Genomic DNA, 19,991 nt, shown 5'->3' with positions numbered 1-19,991 from the left:
CACAGCAACCCACTATTTGAACTATGTTTTTTACTTTGAAAGAAAGCATTTTTTCCTTGTGCCTGGAAAAGAAACTACTGGTTGTTTGTGTGTCTGCACAAATATGCATATATATCTGTTTGCACGTATATGAATTTGTGTGTGTGTGTGTGTGTGTGTGTATTCACACACACACACACACGCACACACACACTTAACTTGTCTAACCAGCCCAGTGACCTGTATTTTTAGATTCACAGGAGATGAGTGAATGTTTGGGGACTCTTAAGTATTATTGTTAGCATTTTGACATATCAAATAAGATACTATTTTTGGAAAACATTATTCTTGACATTTTCCTTCTTTTATTTTAACATTTTCAGTCACCAATCAACGTGCCTATACAATTAGGTTCTTTTCACTTTTTGTATCTGCTATGAAGACCCACTTTCAAATATATTTTTTGATGCTCCAACATTGCTAGAAGCTTCAGTATTCTGGAAGTTACAGTCACAAAAATAAATTTTCCAAGTTATTCTCCCAGGATCAACTGGTGCAACTAGAAACTCTCCTTCTCTAGACTTTCTCTAATGTTTTTTAAGATTCTGCTTTTGAGTGCCTGTGGCCATTATTCTAAGGAAAAATTACTTGCAAGTTAGCTACAATGAACTCATGAAAGACTCTTTTCAAGCATATGTGTTTAAGATCAGCTTGCCAGGCATTTCTTTCTCCCGTCAGTTTGGCATACTACTTCGAAAAATCTCTGCTCCTTGGCAGATTTAATTCAAAGGATTTTGTCTTAATGAGCCAATTAAGAAAAATCTAAATCATGACCACCAAAACAACAATATCAAACACACGTTCTGAAGCAATAATTTTTATGCAAGTACACACATGGACATAAATCACCAAAATTCATGGATGCAGAAATGCTTTCTAGTGTGATTCAAATCAAGGGTTTAAATTGAGATGAGTTGTTCTGCTCTCTGAAATACAGAAGTACAGAAAAAGCATAGACTTTTCTGAAGTTTCCGAATGTGCCAAAATACACCACTAGTGATATGCAATGGTGTCATTTCAACAAATTGAAAAATTGGCCAGTTATTGATTTTAAAAACTGAGCTAAAATGAAAACAGAAACTAATTAGAAGCAGATTCAATGCTATTAGTACAAGGAAGGCTGAAGGAAGAGAAGGAAATTGTTGATTGCTACCTTTAGTATTATGCCTTTTACTGATAAGGAGCATTTTGTTTCCAAAGTTTACTTTGGAAGTTATGGTTTGATAAACTATCTTGTAGGGCTGTGCAAAACTACCATTAGGCCTTGTGAGTCATTAGTAATATATTAGATTTGTGCAAACAAATCACTATTAAGAAACATACAGGAAAGGGGGGGGGAATTTAAGAATCAAAACACTCACCAATAACTTTCATTAAGATCCTGCAAAATTTGGAAGCCTTCCAAAGTCAGTTTAATTTTCAGTATAAGCATTAATCAACTGTGGAAAAGCCAAATAGACCATTGCTAGTGTTTAAATTAAGACCCAGGCTGTTTGCCAGTCACCATAAGGAAGGACAGCTGGGACAGGACTAGCTGAACTGGGCAGGAAACTGAGAACACAGGAATCTGGGAAATGTAGTTTGGGAATGTGAAGCCCTCTGTGGCAGATAATTCAAAAGGCCCTGCCTAAACTTCATTTCCCAGACTGCAGTGCTCAACATCAGAAAGCCCCAATGAGGGCTGCAGCAGCCAGCCATTTAGAGCCTGTCTAATAATAAATAAATAAAATGATTGACTCTGCAGAGAGAATCATAGAATCAAAGAGTTGGAAGAGACGATTTAATGTAATAGTAAAATTTTGCTGCTAAGTTGAAGTTCTATGGTTAATTTAATGTGACATATAGACACACTGTTAGACATTCAAGGGGATTGCTGCTGTGGCTTTTTGAGGATCATTTTTTCCCTAAACATTTAAAAATACTCAAAAATCAGTATATGTATGAATATTTCTTAAACTTGGGAATTGATGCCCTGGTTATCTTGTGCATTGTATAAAAAATCAAGAAGATAGTGCTTATAGTTTTTTAAAAAAAAAGTTTGTAAAAAAATCAAATATTCTCCAAAAATATAAAGATTCCCCGAGTTTTAGGAGATCTTATTCTTGCTTAATATAGTGCTTTAGAAATATGACCCCACCCCACTCCAGCCACAGTAGCTAAAAATATTTTTCTTCATTTTTTAAAAAAGATCGTTAAAATTGGGAGATTAATTAATTTTTCTGAAACTTGAGGGGAATTGTGCCCTGGTTATGTTGTGTAATTGTAGAGAAATTCCAGGACATAGCTTTCAAACTTTTTTTAAAAAAAGATTTTGGGTGAAAACCAAGACAATTTCCCAAAAATCAATAGATGAGTGAAACGTTCTGAAACTTCTGGGGGGGTGGGGGGGTAACAGTGTTAAATGTGTTCTACCATTGTAGCAAGTTTCACCCTAATAATAATAATAATAATAATAATGAGGAAAAAGGGGCCCCGGAAACTCCCCCCCCCCCCCCCCACACACACACAAGCGCAATTGCTTTAACAAAATCATAATAGTAATGTTTTCTTATTAATGATACTTTAGAAACACTTTAGAAATGAAAAACCAGCATCCCCTTAATTTTGTAATGACTTTTGAAACATTTTTTATCAATTGCACAGCCCTGTTATTTAAATATGTGTAATGTTATGCAACATAGATTACAATAGAACATCACGAACTTTTCTAATAAAGCAATACTCCAGATTCTGTCATTATAACCTGCTATCCTTGTTTTTGTTAACAGAGAAGCTAGATGTAATGTGAATGATACAGAGAGAATTCTAAAGAGAGGTGCTCTGTAAAATTGCAACCTGTTAATGACACTTGAAAAAGCCCTTGTTCTTGCCATGTTATATCTCTTTATTATAGTTGTAAATCTTTCTTGTCAAAATTGCAATGTCACCAACACTTTTACTCATGTTGTGAGATATTATGAGCAGGATTTTGTTTACTGATGTTTTCTTAATTAAATAATTTTAAATGCAGTGAGCTTTCATTTGTAAGATAATAATTAAAATAGGAAGTAAAGCTGGCAAAGAAAACAAAACTGACAAAATTATTATATTGCTTATTATTATTATTATTATTATTATTAGCAATGGCAGCAGTAGTGATATTGTGAGACATGGATGACATTAAGATGTACATACTCAGTGTCCCACCCCAATTTCAATTCCTAGGAAAGGTGAACTAGTGAAATGGTTTTTGATAGGAATGCCTCTGTTGCTACACAAGGAAAAGTGAAATTATTGAGACAGTCTACAAGTGTTGGATATTTTCACTGACTTATTATTGGGTATGTGGGAGACATATCAGGAAATTACTAAATGCAAAATAGGAGCAGCCATTTATTTGTTTGTTTTTATTTAATTCTGTGACAAAAATGTGTCTTGGAGTTGCTTACTTATAACCAACAAAAATACAATATCTAACTCATAATCTTATCATGTAAAAAGTCATTACACAGATAGGAATAGGAAAGACAGGAAGAATTAAATAATCTTTTGGTGGTTGGTGTGGCCATCATGTTTCCTTCTACTGCAGCCTGTTAGAAAAACTGCTAGCAAACCAAAAGAGAGAGTGAATGAAAACTTGGTGTTAAAGACACTAGTAAGTTATATCTAAATTTACTAATAGATTATAGGGTTGTGTAGTAGGCCTTGTAACAATTGTGTTTTTATGTATTACATTTGAAATTTGGCTTATTAGACACCATTTGTCAAGGGAGGATGGGGCACCCTTTCCCTACCACCTACATCATTACAGGCAGTCCTCAAGTTACAAACATACAACTTACAAATGACTCATAGTTAAGAACGGGGTGAGACAACAGGAAGTGAGAGAAATCTACCCCTAGGAAGAGAAATTCACTCTGAAAGAGTTATGATGGGGAAAAAGCATCTCCACCAATCCTTGTTTCCACAAGTAGTCACATCAGGCTGAGAATGGAGGTATAGAAGCGTAGTAAATAAATAAATAAACTTTTCGAAATTAATTTATCACAGGGACAGAAAATGAGGTGAAACCTTCTGAACAGGGGCCAGACAGCAAAACAAACACCACAGGAGTCTTAAACTTTCCATATGCTATCCACATGGGGGATCCCTCTGGGCAAGGCACTCAATTGGAGCCAGCACAACATGGGAAGCTTCTCATGTGGGGGGAGAGCATCCAGTGATGCTTTCACCCCAGTTGGGGATAGGGCCTCTGCCAGATGTCCCATGATGTCATGTGGTGCCCAGCATGGGGCTCCAACCATTAGACAGAGTGAAAGCATCCTAGGACACTAAATTCATCCATCTGGTGAGATTCCAAGAGATACTTGGGTGGGTGGGTGGGGGGGGGGGGGGGTTGAAGAGATGAGATCCTATTAGAGCTGCAAAATATCACTTGTTGGAGCAAGAACTTCTCCGTATCATGTTATTTGTAATGTCATACGCTTGAGAAACACAACCTATAGGTTGGGTGTTTTTAATAACGCCGCTTTTGTGTTTATAAAAAAATTTCAGAGTCATTCACTTCTACCTTTTATTGCTGCTTATCACAGTATACATAACAGGGAGGCAAACTGTCATCATGTTTACATGAGCATGACAATATCCTTACGGTCACAATAGCAGTATGTGAGAAAGAAGCCATTTCAGGTAAATCAGAAACTCTTGTCTAGAATGATTTCTCAAAACTACAAAACTTAGGCAGAGGAAGGAGTGGGAACTGTGCAGGTGGGTGAAGTAGTTATATATATCTTCATCTTAATATATTAGGGATATCTTGCAATTTCTGGCAGAGGCTTGAATGTTACTGATTAATCCCAAATGATGAAAATTCATGGAATCAATGGTAAAATGGCTACTTTGAAACCATGGGCTGTTCTTGGCCTACCCCTGCTTTATTTTGTAGGACTTCAAAGCAGTAAAAATGTAATATAAACAATTGTTAAGGTTTCTGAAATATCTGCAAAATATTTCTAGAAAATTAGTATCTTCCCTTTTCTAAAGGAAAATGTACATACATAGTCAATTTACACAGAAGTTGTCTACGTATGTGTACTTTGATCAAAAATTGTTTCAAATTGTTTCTGTCTTTCTAAAGCTGAGGAAATAAAACAGTAGTTAGACTGGCTTCACTATGGAGTTTCTGCATTTTTTTAAAAATAAAAATGTTCTTGAAGATGGAGAAAAAACACTCTTTTAGACCCATAGAAAATACCTCTGTATTTGTAGATATATTATGGTTTCTTGTTCTTGCATACTGGAATGAGACAAGTATGAACAACATTAAAAGGGGAATTAGGAACAAGTACATGATGAAAAGAAGAATAGACTGAGATAATAAAAAAGGAACATGGAGGAATATAAGGAAAGGGGAAAGTCATGCTTGGTTTCTTGATTGTGAACACATTAGAACCATGTAGATTGTTTCAGCTCAAGGTATGCAATCAGCAAGGCTTGCTTTTATCGCAACTGATCATAATGACATGAGTGCTCAATGAGAAAAGATCTAATTATCAATTGATGAATCATGCTATACAATTTTGGCTGTAATCAATCATGTTCCAAATGGTATCCTGGTTACATGCAAGTAATTATCTACTTGGGATTAGAAGCCGAGGTGATTTATTTGTCAGATGAGCAATGCCATCTGATAAATAGCGGATAAGGCTACTATAGCGGTTAGCTGCATAGCAAAAGGTTCGTTCACTTTCTGAAAGGATGGCACCACTACCTCACAAACTTTTTGCTTCAAAGACAATAAACTTTGTATTCTTGTTGCTAATTCCATCTTCTTTTTGCAAACATTTGTATGCCTATTTAACTGTATTATCTCTTACCTCTTAACAAAAGTATCATATCTCAACATGAATATAATATCGAGATGGAATTAATCTCAAAAATAGATTAGCTCTGGCAACATGTCTCAGTAGCCAGCAATCATCAAGAAAATACAGGAGTGATCTTATGACGTTACACCCTATAATGCATAAAAATCTACTCTGCTGTTATATAAAGTGCAGAGTTAAAGCACATGCCAGGGTATGAGATACTTACAAAGAGTGTTACAAATCTCTGTTTATATCATGTTACCAACATTGTTGACTATGGGATATGAACTATATTTCAAGGACTAAATCAATACATAAGTGGCATAGGCTCAGTATTCAGGAACTCTTGTGCATTGGAGTCAGGTATCTCCAGGCATAGCCATAGCATAATGCTTGTAGATGGTTTTCTTCATTATCAAGATCAGGAGATACTTCTGAAAGCTTTCATTTCCCCTCCATAAAGATCTCTTCCTCTTTCCTTCAAGGAACCAAAAGGACCTTTTTAGTGGCATGAAAACAAAGATGTCAATTAAATTACTGGTAAAGAAGGACATTAGAGTTTGTTCTTTTCCATAGTAATGAGAACTAGCTAAAATTGTGGTATAGAAGAAGCAGCATCTCTTAAAGTCACTCAAGAGGAGAATCTTGCAGCAACATTGACTTTTCCTTCACTTAGTTGAGACTCTTCCCTCTAGAGTTTGGAAAAGTTGCTTTCTGGACTACACCACTCAGAATGCTGCAGCCACCATGGTAACTCCCTTTACTTGCTAGGGGATTCTGGAAGCTACAGTTCAAGCAATAATATTCCCAGGTTCTCTTCCTACCTATTAATTTAACAATAATTTCTGTGATGGGGCCAGGTTAAATCCTCCTCCCTCTCCCCTCCCCATATTCATATTATTATTATTATTATTAAACTTTATTTGTACCCCGCTAGCATCTCCTGAAGGACTCGATGCGGCTTACAAAGGCCAAGGCCTCAACACAACAGCAGTAAACAACAATAATACAAAAGAAAGCAAATTAAAAAAACATAAGCAATAACAAAACATTACACTATTACACAATAAAAACCATGGCCGGGCCAATGATGGGTACAGGTTAAAAAGTGCTAGTTGTGACAGGAGGTGTATTGGAATTCTGGGCAAGTGCAATGTGCAGAGAGTCTTAAACTCTAGTAAAGTGCTTCTGGGACAAAGTGCTGGGTTATCCTATTCTGGAAAGGCACGTCGGAATAGCCAGGTTTTCAAGTTCATATATTATTCAACTGATGCATTTACCATTGATAAATTGCTAAGTCCAAAGTGGAGTCTTATATAGCTGTGCTCATGTTAGAACACCCAAGGAATACCATTCATGATTTCCTATGACACTTTTATGTTGTCTTTCAGCCAGTGTTTAAAGGTGAGGCAAAACATTGTTCTGGAAATGGAAGATTCCTTTGTGTGTGTCCGACTAAGGTTAGGGTTAGTGTGCTGTCACGCTTTGGGCCTGTGGGGATGTCTGTTAACAGGACGTGCTATCTGAATGCCCAACGGGATGCTGGGGTGCCTCAGCTGAGAGGCCGTATAGATTTCCATACACAAAGTTCTGCAGAGGCTTAAGATAAGTCCAACTAAGTTTTTTATTAAGGATAAAATCTTCAAACACGGAATAAACACTCTATAACTTTGGAAAATTGGTAACTTCTTCAATCTGCCGACGAGGGACAGGCAACTGCTTAATAAATTGTTCCTTTCTTCTTTAAGGGAAATCCTTTGACCCCTCCCTGGGCAATCTCTTTACTTTGTTAGCCTGGCCCTACTCCCGGTTCCAATCTGCGTTATGGGTGACCCGAGTGGACCTTACCAGGCAAAGCCTCTGAAGATTTTCCAAGTTGAAGCAAGTCCTTTACTTTCCAGTGAAGCTGGCTGTATTTCCCTTTTTTCCAGCGAAGGCTGACTGTAACTATATTTCCCCAGCGAAGTTTGCTGTGAGAAACGAGGCCTTTTACAGGTGGAAAAGAGAAAAGCTCACAATGTCCTGTCTGTAAGGCTTCACTGTAAAGACTGAGCTAAAGGTTCCCTTTACCCTCCAAAACTCTGGGGAAAGGGGCGGATCTAAAGGCTGCAACGATGATTGACAGGTTGCTGGCCCTATAACTGCAACCTGGAGGAAGCTACCAAATTGCAAAGTGCATAGCCTACAGGACTTCATGCAAGCAAGCAAAGAAAGAAAAAGGGAATTCAAACCCCTGGCACAGCCGTGCCAGCACAGTTAGGGTTAGGGTTACGTGACCAACTCTTTGTCCCCCCCCCCCCCCCCAAATGACACTAAACACATGAGCTTGGAGTAACAAAAACCACAACTTATTTATTAGTTGCAGCTGAAAATAGGGAATGCCATTCACAATGTCATATGATGTCAACTTTATGTTGGCTTTCAGCCAAGGTTTAAAGGTAAGGACAACAGAAATAGCAACAACATTTTTCTGGAAACTGAAATTCCTTTTCAGGAATGGCTTGAATATAGTTGAGGAGAGAGGGATTTCTATTGTTCTCCAGTCCAACTCTGCTGTTAAATTACACACATTACTCAGGATAGTACTATTCTAAACCCTCCAAAACAAATCTGGAGAATTCCAGGTAGCTGCAAGAGATTATCCTGAAGGTTATTCTATTTTAGTGAAATTGTCCAAAATACACATTCTTTTTTCAACTGCTTTCTCACTCATGATATAAAGATCAATAAAATACAATTCAATAAGAAGTTCTACTAAAAGGTCTACTATAACTATTTTCATTCCATGGGAGAAAAACTGTAACAGTGTAACGAGTTAGAAACGATTATTGCTGTTTCTAAATTTCCAAACTTAATAACATAATTTCCACCTGGCCTAGAAGATGTCAAAAGTTTGTAGTTCCTCCTAGACTGAAATGAAATAAATCATTTAAAGAATTTTGGCAATGCCCTGAAGCCTGCAGAGCCATTCACTCATAGTCAAGCTTTTATTAGGATTTCAATACTTGCAAATAGAATTTTTGCAACAACAGTTTTCCTCTCCCCAAGAAATGGGGAGAGAAAAAACATTTGTCTGCCTCACACGAGGCAGGGAGGAGTTCTGGAGGAACCCTCCAGAACATCCGGGGGCGTGGCCTGCTAGCACAGGCCAGGCCCTCCCAGGCTCATTCCGTGCCTGGAAGTTGGGGAGAGAGGTCGCAGAGAAGAGCGAAGACAAGAAGCCTGAGGAGGTTCAGCAAAGAAGAGAAGAAAAGAGGTTAAGGGGATAAGAAGAGCATCTACAGGTCTGTAGAGGGGTCCTGGGGGAGGGAGGCTTCACCCACCCCCCACCCCTCCCGGACGAAGGCTGGGTGCTTCAAAGCCCTTCACAGAGGCCTTGGTTATGGCAAACAAGGGCGCACGTGGCCAGGGGCCTGGAGCTGGGCGGCTTGGCATGCGGCTAGCTCGCAGCGTCAATTTTGGGCACCGTCCGGGCCGTTGATGGAGGCCATTGTGGGAGATGGGGCGGCCGCCATTTTAGGATAGGCCCAATTTTGTTTGCCACATGGGGCAAAATGAAAGTGAAAGTTATTTCAATTACTTTATTTTGGGCCGGATGCGTGTTATATGTAGTAGGTATGATGTTAAATATACACAGGTAATAGGGGAGTTATACCCTTGGCTACAGAGGTTGCTGACCTAAGGTCGATAGTTCTTATTTGGGAGCAGAGCGAGCTCCCGATGTTAGCCACAGCTCCCAAAAAATGGATCAGGGAGAGAGCTCCTGCTGTTAGATCCAGCTTTTGATACCAAAAAAAATGGATCAGGGAGAGAGCTCCTGCTGTTAGATCCAGCTTCTGATACCAAAAAATTAAAATAAAATAAAATAAAAATTATTAGTTTAAATAGGATCAGAGGGGGAGCTCCTGCTGTTTGATCCAGCTTCTGATACAAAAAAAATGGATCAGGGAGAGAGCTCCTGCTGTTAGATCCAGCTTTTGATACCAAATAAAATAAAATAAAAATTATTATTTTAAATAGGATCAGAGGGGGAGCTCCTGCTGTTTGATCCAGCTTCTGATACCAATAATAATAATAATAAAATAAAATAAAAATTATTATTTTAAATAGGATCAGAGGGGGAGCTCCTGCTGTTTGATCCAGCTTCTGATACCAAAATAAATAAATAAATAAATAAATAAATATTATTATTTTAAATAGGATCAGAGGGGGAGCTCCTGCTGTTAGATCCAGCTTCTGATACCAAAAAATAAAAATTATTATTTTAAATAGGATCAGAGGGGGAGCTCCTGCTGTTTAATCCAGCTTCTGATACCAAAAAAAAAAAATGGATCAGGGAGAGAGCTCCTGCTGTTAGATCCAGCAATGAAGTCAAATGGGAAGGGATCAATAAGCCCTGTCGCGGGCCCTGGCCATAAGTATTGCAAGCTCCCGATGGGAGCCTTAACTTATGTAACCTCCCAATGGTACAGTCTTTGCCAGTTGCTACAGGTGAGCTCCCTTGGTTAGCCCCAAATTAGGTTGGCCTTACAGTCGGCCTGTATACTCAAAAAGGAAAATGACTAGAGCAATAAGCCCAGTGGCAGGCCTGGGTTGGTATAGGGGGGCGAGCTCCCGCGGTTAGCCTCTACTTATGTAAACCTTATAGTGGGACTAATTGCAAATGTGAGTAGATCAATAGGCCCCAACGATAGGCTCTGGCTACTGGGGTGCGGGTGAGCTCCGGTTGTCAGCCCCAACTTGTGATAACCTCACAGCAAGACTCAATGTAAATGGGAGTAGATCAATAGGCCCAATGGTAGGCTCCGGCTACTTGGGTGCGGGGCGAGCTCCTGATGTCAGCTCCAACTTGTGATAACCTTACAGCAAGACTCAATGCAAACGTGTTGCCCTATATGTTTAGATATATATAAGGGACAAAGTCTTCGTCAATTTGTTATACTGGCGCTATATACTTATTGACACAGTCACTGGTTATTTTTCTTTCAGGATGGCGCCGAAGAAGAATGTGGGCGGCCCTAAAGGATTACAGGGCCAAGGCCTTGTTTAAATATCAAAATATAATATATGGGGCATATGTCAACTACACTGGTCAGGCGTGGCTTGTTTACGATAGCCGCTTTCGTTCTGAGGCTGCCATGATGCCTAACAAGCGATGGGACCTCATCGACAGTCAATTGTGGATGGAGGTAATGAATACAACCAGAGCAGTTTCTGGTGAGAAGGCCGATAGCGGCCATACTATACAAAACACTAAAGAGAGTCAGCCCTTTTGACAGGGAGGCCCAGCACAACAGCTGCAAAGACAAAAGGGTATGTGCTGGGAATACGCGGCCCAGGGGGCTTGCGCCCGCGAGGACTGTAATTATCAGTATGGGGCATATGTCAACTACACTGGTCAGGCGTGGCTGGTTTACGATAGTCGCTTTCGTTCTGAGGCCGCCACGATGCCTAACAAGAGATGGGACCTCATTGACAGTCAATTGTGGATGGAAGTAATGAATACAACCAGAGCAGTCTCTGGTGAGAAGGCTGATAGCGGCCACACTATACAGAACGATACGGGGAGTCAGCCCTTTTGGCAGGGAGTCCCAGCACAACAGCCGCAAAGACAGAAGAGTATGTGCTGGGAATACGCGGCCCAGGGAGCTTGCGCCCGCGAAGACTGTAAATATCAGCACGCCTGTACAATATGCCAGGGTAACCACGCAACCAATAGTTGTTACAAGGGAAAACCCACAAGAATTGGGCCAAGAGGCGCTCAGTTCAATAGTAAAAACCCAGGACAGGTGAATGTTCAAAGGGGCCCCCAGCCCAATCAAGGCGGGTCCGCTTAGTTGCTGGCCGGAAAGATAGCCTTACAGAGCTGCAGCAAATTACTTGCTTCGCGGCTTTAGGAGGGTTTTCAGATCCCGGCCCGTGGGCCATGTTTCCCCCCCCCCCCAACTTTTGTAGCATCCAATTTAAAAATCGGTTATAGGCCTAGAAGCTGGGGTCATGAAAAAGATAGATAAGGAGATTAAGGAAGGCAGGGTTTTGGGCTTTGGTGCGTTAATAGGGCCACAGTACGGTCGTTAACGCTCGGGACTTAAGCAACTATGGCCCAGCCTGTGCACATCATATTATGAACAGGTTTTATATCATGCGGCGGCGTGGACTGCATGTTTTGCAACTACACGTGAGTGAATTGGTGACATTAGCCAATAACGATACCTCACACCGCGCACTTTTGGTTTCCGACTTCAAAGTTTTTCAAGATAGTGTGGAAATAAGAATTAGAACTTCCAAAACAGACCAGAAGTTACGTACGGTCAGTTTCAGCCTAGTTATCATTATCGTCACAGGCCACGCAGGGCTGGCACATAGAAGAAGGGTCCTGGTCTGCGGACAGTTATGTCTTCTGGGCAGTGAGAGAGGCCCACAAGACTGCCTATGGCCAGCACTTGGGTCTCTCTTCCACGGCAACGGTGGAACGGAGAGGCACGAGAAGCCTGCGTTGGGACGGTTTGTGCCCTTTGTTGTTTGATGCCGGGAGTGGTTCTCCTCCTGATGTGTTGGTTATCCACCTCGGTGGTAACGATTTGGGCCTGTTAACAGGCAAAGCCCTCTTTTTGCAAGCACGGGCGGACATTCGAAGGATTTGGTGGTCATGGCCCAGGGTGCACGTCGTTTGGTCTGCTATCATACCTCGTCGCAAGTGCAGAGGCGACGTGGGAAGGCTTGAGGAAGCCAGAAAACGAGTGACTCAGGCCATGTGATTATCATACCTCGTCGCAAGTGCAGAGGCGACATGGGAAGGCTTGAGGAAGCCAGAAAACGAGTGACTCAGGCCATGTGATTATCATACCTCGTCACAAGTGCAGAGGCGACGTGGGAAGGCTTGAGGAAGCCAGAAAACGAGTGACTCAGGCCATGTGATTATCATACCTCGTCGCAAGTGCAGAGGCGACATGGGAAGGCTTGAGAGAGCCATGAAACGAGTGACTCGGGACATGTGATTGTTCTGATCCATCAGAGGGGTCGTTACATTGAGCACCCAAACAGCACTCGTGACGACGAGAGGTTGTATCGGGGTTTTGGAGTACATCTTTCGGAATTGGGCAACCAACGGTTTCGGCTAGATTTACAGGAAGGTATTTTAGGGGTGTTGGAGGAATTGGTGGGGGATGGGGGCGAAATGGACATTTGCCCCCAATCCGTGGCGTAAATAGATAGGGAAATTCCTTTAGTCGGTGTGCACCTAGGGCACCCCTTTAAGGGGTGAAAGGCCCTTAAGTTAAACACTCACCTACAGTTTAAAGGGGTGAGGTGTAGTTAATGGCCTTTAATGGGAAGGAGTCTCGATACAAGAGCTCTGGAAGAGACTCCTCATTCCTTTCCCTTGATGGTGATACGGTTTGATTACCGAAACCCAGGTGCTTCGCCCGGAAATTGTTATTACGGGTAGTGATACTACCTGGGTTAGGTTACACCAGTTCCTTACACCCTTGAGTTAAGTTAAGAACTTAAATAGGTAACGTTAAATAAAAGTTGCCCAATTTGAATCCAAAGCATTGGTGTTGTGTCTTTTATTCTCGTGTGTTTCTTCGTGGGTTGGCAGACAACAGTTTTCCTCTCCCCAAGAAATGGGGAGAGAAAAAACATTTGTCTGCCTCACACGAGGCAGGGAGGAGTTCTGGAGGAACCCTCCAGAACATCCGGGGGCGTGGCCTGCTAGCACAGGCCAGGCCCTCCCAGGCTCATTCCGTGCCTGGAAGTTGGCCCACCACTCCCGCCCATTAACAGTATATCTTGCGGTTGCCTGCGGAACCGGGTAGGAATTTTTTCCTCTTCTTGTTTTATAGGGGGGGTTTTTTGCCTACCCTATACTGTTTAGGGGCTAGATAGAGGAAGTGGGCTACGCTTTAAATAGGCCAGGCGTAAATAGATAGGGAAATTCCTTTAGTCGGTGTGCACCTAGGGCACCCCTTTAAGGGGTGAAAGGCCCTTAAGTTAAACACTCACCTACAGTTTAAAGGGGTGAGGTGTAGTTAATGGCCTTTAATGGGAAGGAGTCTCGATACAAGAGCTCTGGAAGAGACTCCTCATTCCTTTCCCTTGATGGTGATACGGTTTGATTACCGAAACCCAGGTGCTTCGCCCGGAAATTGTTATTACGGGTAGTGATACTACCTGGGTTAGGTTACACCAGTTCCTTACACCCTTGAGTTAAGTTAAGAACTTAAATAGGTAACGTTAAATAAAAGTTGCCCAATTTGAATCCAAAGCATTGGTGTTGTGTCTTTTATTCTCGTGTGTTTCTTCGTGGGTTGGCAGACAATCAGAAACTTGACTGTAAAGTTGTCCATTTTTGATTAAGACAAATATCTTAATCTGGAATTTGACAAAAAAGTTTCTTCATTCACTATTTCCCATGGAAAGCATTAGCATTTCAATTCAGCTTTGCTTTCAATGGCAACCACTACTTACTAAGTTACGATCTGATTAATAACATTTTAATTGATTAACCTTACAATTTAAGTTTATATTGCATGTATTTACTGGGCAAATTTATGTTTCATAATTCTTTCAATACTCTAAAGATGCCCGTGAAGAGTTCAACTTGCCATGGAGTGTTGTACATGAAGAGAAGAGAACAAGATTTTCTGTGGAGGAGACATGCTAGGGAGACTGTGAATGTCAAAAGACTGACTGCTCTCCTGACCCAGAGATGTTATGCCACTTAGATCATGATCTATGCTTGCATTGTGCTTAATATAGATCAATTGTTTGTAAAAGGGTATCTCCTTTTAAAAATCAGAATGTAAAAATGTTAGAGAAGGAAGGAAAATCAACAAAATTATACTCTTTCTTTCCCTTCACCAGCAGGCTATCGTGGATTCTCAGATATCTGAACTGCCTCAGATAAATGTTTGTATTACTCTGCTTGGGCTACCAACAAATACATTTTCATGGGAATAGGACAAATTGAACAAAGTGGACTGAATATGGCACTGTGAGGCAGCAATGCAAACACAAAGAATAAGCTTTATTGAAATGAATAGGAATTACTTCTCAGTAAGCATGCAGAGGCCCGCACAGCAACTGGTAATCTACAAAGCTTCTTTGGGTGATAAAACTGCTTGGTTTCTATTTCTATCCCCTTCTTGATCCAGCTCACATATTCTTCTCTGGAGGAAAAAGCTATGTGAATTCTCAGACTGCTTGGCAGGCAAGGAATCATTTCAAGAAGTTACTGGGTAAATGTCAAGCATAACATTAAAAAGAAATCTGGTAATGTATCAACATACCATTCCTTACAGAAAATAGAATGTAGTATAGTATCAATGGTATAAAAATGGTATATATGTTTGTCTATATATGGCCATACACACATGTAATACATGTATGTATATATTTTTATTAGCTTACAAACCGAAATACTGGAAAAAGTGTATTCTATTGTATTCACTTCTGAAAGCTACCAACAATACTGTCATTATAACTTTACAAAGGTTGTAATCCTGTCATTACAATTATACAAAGGACCATGAGAATAGCCAGGAATCTTTCCAATGAGCTCTATCCCTAGGCACCAAAATATATGTTGCAGCCACTTCACTTGTGCAATGTAATATCATTGCCATACCAGTGACATCTGCAGATGTAAAAAAAAGTGAACCGTGGACTACTGGAGTTCACATGCTGGTAGAGGGAACCTTACCTGCATACTTGTGATGATGTGTGTATGTATGAGTATCCTTTGTGGAAAGAAAAAGTGGGATATTATTATTATTATTATTATTATTATTATTATTATTAACAACAATAACAATGTTGCCATAGTGGTGGTAAATGTGCATCCATAGCTGAATCTTTAGCAGAGATCCTCTTCAAGAATTTGCTATCCGTGAGTAGATAATGTCTGAATAGAATTAATTAGATCACAGAAACAAAAGCCTGAGACTATTTTACATGGTGACAGCCAAGAATGGAAATGAATTGATTACTATGCCTAAACTTTTTTTTCTTTCAACAGGTGGTGTTTGTTGAAAATTGCATGCATATCCATTCAGATGCTGGTGATAGCATGGAATAAGAGTGGGCAGATCTGTCACATTCATTTGTACACATTTTCTAGCCCCCAGCTCCATTCAGTTTCTATACAGATATGAAATAATATTGCGAAATAGCTGTACTTATACTGACATGTCTTTCTTATAAGAATATATTAATGGGAATATAACCCAGAGACTAAGCCTTATATGTGCATATTTTAGAAGTACACTAAAGATTTTGGTTTAATTATTGGAAGTTATTTTAGAGGGAGGGGGGCTCGTATTTGAAGATATTATTGAATACATTGTCCTATCTTTCATACAATGTATCAGAAGCCCTGTGACACACAGATTTCCATCCATGAATGGCATTTAGTTTACCGGAGGTACAAATGAAAAAAATAGTAAAAGAAAAATAAAAAACCCCATAGAACAGGTTTCTCTCACACCCAGTGATGTGTTGAGATATACAGATGGCTGCTGCTGACATGTCACAGTAGAAATGAACCTCCTACTGTTATGTTAATGATAGCTCCTTTCTCATATTAGTGGTGTGTTGTGACCTTGTTTCAACCTCAAAACCTTGCCTCCCATTTCTGTATGTTGTATTCAGCCCAGTGAAATCTGGTTGCAGTGTCCTACATTCTGCATCATAATATCAGAATGTTTTATATTGTATTTTAAAAAGAGACTATATATCTAAAAAAATTATAACATTGTGACAAGTCAAGTTGGGAAATGTTTTTTTCTGGAACTGAATTTTATTGAGAGTTTTAGGTTAGTTGTTATTCTTCCCTTACTATCTTGACCTTCTCTAATAACTATGAAGTTAATATAAAGTTTATAAAACAGGTATTATTTACTTAATGGCCCATAGCAGCTTCCATAGAGAATTTATATTTCACAGATCATTGATTTGATAGATTGTGACAGCTCTTCAGAAGATGTTCTGGTCTAGTGGGTCATTACGGACACCATGCACAGACAGCAAATCCAAGTCCTGTACATGCCGGTAACCATTTTCCACAAAGCAGTTTATCAAGCTAAAATAGCAAAAGCTAAGTTCAGAAAATTGTCAGTTTTGCATTTTTGCACACATTATTCTTGTTTAAATAATTGTGAGTATGTTATAAGTAATTTACAGCTAATTTTCAAGATAGTATGATACTACATGCAATTTAGAATGTATCTATCAAAAATATTAACCAGTTCAATCCTCCATCCAGTAGAGATGATGCTAGGAATGACTGCATTATGCTTGAGGCAGGCTTACTTTACCATTAAGATTAAGATATCACCCAATATCAATGACTTTGTGCATCATGAAAAGGAATTAATAATTATTTATAATTTCACTTTTACTACAAAGCGTGCAGCAGGATTTCTATGAGACTCATGCCTTATGCTCCCAAAATAACCAGATTGACCAAAGCAGGGAGCCTGTAAAATTCATGCCAATTTGTTTTAATAACCAGAAAAGTGAAGAGCATAGCTAGCCCTACCATGAGGAGCAGAGGCAGCAAGGTGTTACAAGGTAGATTTCTATGTGTGCCAGCCAGCTTTATCCCATACTTAGTATGGAGCCTATGCCAAAACAGGATTCAAAAAGCAGTGTGGGGGTGGTGAAGCACTTTCATCCTTACTGCAGGCAACAAAATATTTGGTTTGCCCAAGGAATTACAAGGAGAGACCACATTTGCCATCAACTGGAATAGTATGGAAGTTTTTCTTTCACTACTCCTAATCTCTCATGCTGTCATGAAACACTGTTGCTGTTGCTGCTGTTATTGATTTGTGCCGCCAAGTCACCTCTGAGTAATAGGAGCCCCCAGTGACACAATGGGTTAAACCCTTGTGCCAGCAGGATTGCTGACCAAAAGGTCAGCGGTTCAAATCCAGGGAGCAGGGTGAGCTCCCATCTCAGCTCCAGCTTCCCATGTGTGGTCATGAGAGAAGCCTCCCACAAAATGGTAAAACACCGAGGCATCCCCTGGGCAATACTCTTGTAGTTTCTCAAGTTGTTCCTGACATGAAGAAAAAAAATTCTGACTGATCGTGATTCTAAGGTCAACGTATCACAGTTGGTTTGCCTTTGAAGCCGAGAGAATGTGATCTACCTAAGGTCAACCAGTGGGTTTCTTTTTTCACATTTCAAACATGCATTTTATTTATGTCCACATTTTTAAAATGACACATAAACATCACATGAATTCACATTAACATGGACCTCCACATATCACAATCCAATCTAAACATTGAAATGGAGAATCTCAGAAAAATTGTTTTGTTAATTTCCATCAAGTCATGTTGAACTTGTAGCCACTCTGTGAATGAAATATCTGTTATCAGCTGCTGTAGTTGGATCTTGCAGACTCAGGGATATGGCTTCTTGTGATTTAAGTAGATCAATTGGACTGGATGGCCCTGAGTGGAGATTGGAGCCTTGGTGTCTAGAATCATAGTCCAATGCTCAAACCATGGCACCACACTGACTCTCATAAAATCCTAGCACAGTTGAAAAGTACAATGGATCCCTACATAGACAGGGATCCATTTATCTAAATCAAGACTTGAAATTATGGGATGATGATTGCAGCTTGTTCTTTTAAAGCCTGTTGTTTGCTATTTCAAAAGGAAATAAAATATTGTCATTTTGCACCTTCAAAATGCCTTCCCATTGACAAATGACATTTTCCAAAGCTACTGAAATTATTTACTTCATATGCATTGATTTGCAATTTCTCCAGATGATATTTTCAGACTAACTTATTTTGTCATGGGCACTGCAGCATACTATCTCACTGGATGAGTGACATTTATCAAGTCAAAGTTCATCTCAGAATAGCTCCATTTCATAAGTGCTTAACATACACATCAAACCAATGAAGAGCAAACAGCATGCACAGCAAAATTATCGAACTTGGTCTTACAATACATAAAAAATGAACTCATAAAACTGAATGAGATTAAAGTTCACATAGATATGTTCCAGCTCTCAAATGTGAAGATTAATAATGGAATCCAGTATTTGAAATCAATTTGTGAACTACAAAAGCTCAATCCATTTCAAGATTTTGTTGAAACAGTTTCATAGAAAAGTTCTTCCATGCTGAGTGGAACATCCTAAAAGTTCATGCCTCATCTATTCTAACTTCATACCTGGTACAATGTTAACAAGAGAAAATGCATAACTTATTTAACAGGAATGATGCACAACTTTTTTCCTATTGGCTTAAGGTTTTGTGGCCAACCGACCCTCTGTGAAGCTATCCACTGAGTCAGAAAAGATTGGAGAAGGTCAAATGTTCATGGTAAGTGATACATATGGTTTGCCATAAGTTTTTTTTTCTCATAATGTAAAATAGCAAGAGTGATTCCTGCCTAGCTAGGAACAGCACTTTGAGAATAGGATTCTAAACACTTTAGGATGGTTCAGAATTAGATGGAGCTACAAGTGATGAAGAAAACTAGCCGTGATTCATTATATTATTTCTCACTTCATAAATAGAAAAACAGTGTGTAAAGTGAATATCTCATATTAGATATCACTGGGAAGTGCCTTTATGGAAGTTTTTCTAAGTGCTTTTGAAAAAATACCTCAATTTCACCAACACTAGAGAAGCATCAAGTTAAAGCTTCCTGAAGCTCAGATTAAAATCTAAATTTTAAATTCATTAAAATTATAATACTTATCTTAAATTGGGAATGATCACTTTGAGCTATTAAATGTATCATTTACATGTGTACATATGACTGATGAATATATCATTGATATATGTACCTCTGTATATATTTTATTTTTGGTCAGCCGTAGTTTACTCAGAGACCCAAGACAACTTTAGCTAAACTTTCTTTCAATTTTTATTTTAATCACTTTGGATCTGAGGTCACACTTTGTCATACTAAACAAATTTTAATGGCCCAAATTACAAGCCACTAAAAATAGAGGTCATCTCACAAACAAGTAAGAGATCCTGAACTGTAGAGATGCTGATGGTGCCTATATAATATTTCATTGGCTTAAATACTGTTACCACAGATACAGTTGAAATTTACGGCCTAATTATGT

General features: G+C 39.5%; 1 long non-coding RNA gene across 2 annotated transcripts in view; it reads left to right on the top strand.

The window, feature by feature from the left end:
- Nucleotides 1-1,699: 1,699 nt before the first annotated feature.
- Nucleotides 1,700-19,991, top strand: part of LOC137096617 (uncharacterized) — a 52,655-nt gene continuing 34,363 nt past the window's right edge. Inside the window, exons 1-2 of one of the 2 annotated variants that reach the window (XR_010909548.1) lie at nt 1,700-1,824; nt 19,160-19,233. This is a non-coding gene — a long non-coding RNA (uncharacterized lncRNA). Of the gene's footprint in view, nt 1,825-18,495; nt 19,234-19,991 lie in introns of those variants that run through there. The other variant, XR_010909547.1, reaches the window with a different exon arrangement.

Source organism: Anolis sagrei, chromosome 3 (genome assembly GCF_037176765.1).
Source record: "Anolis sagrei isolate rAnoSag1 chromosome 3, rAnoSag1.mat, whole genome shotgun sequence".
In the NCBI taxonomy this organism is placed as follows: domain Eukaryota; kingdom Metazoa; phylum Chordata; class Lepidosauria; order Squamata; family Dactyloidae; genus Anolis; species Anolis sagrei.
Note: the sequence above shows the minus strand (reverse complement) of the source record. Positions and strands in the feature narration are given on the sequence as shown.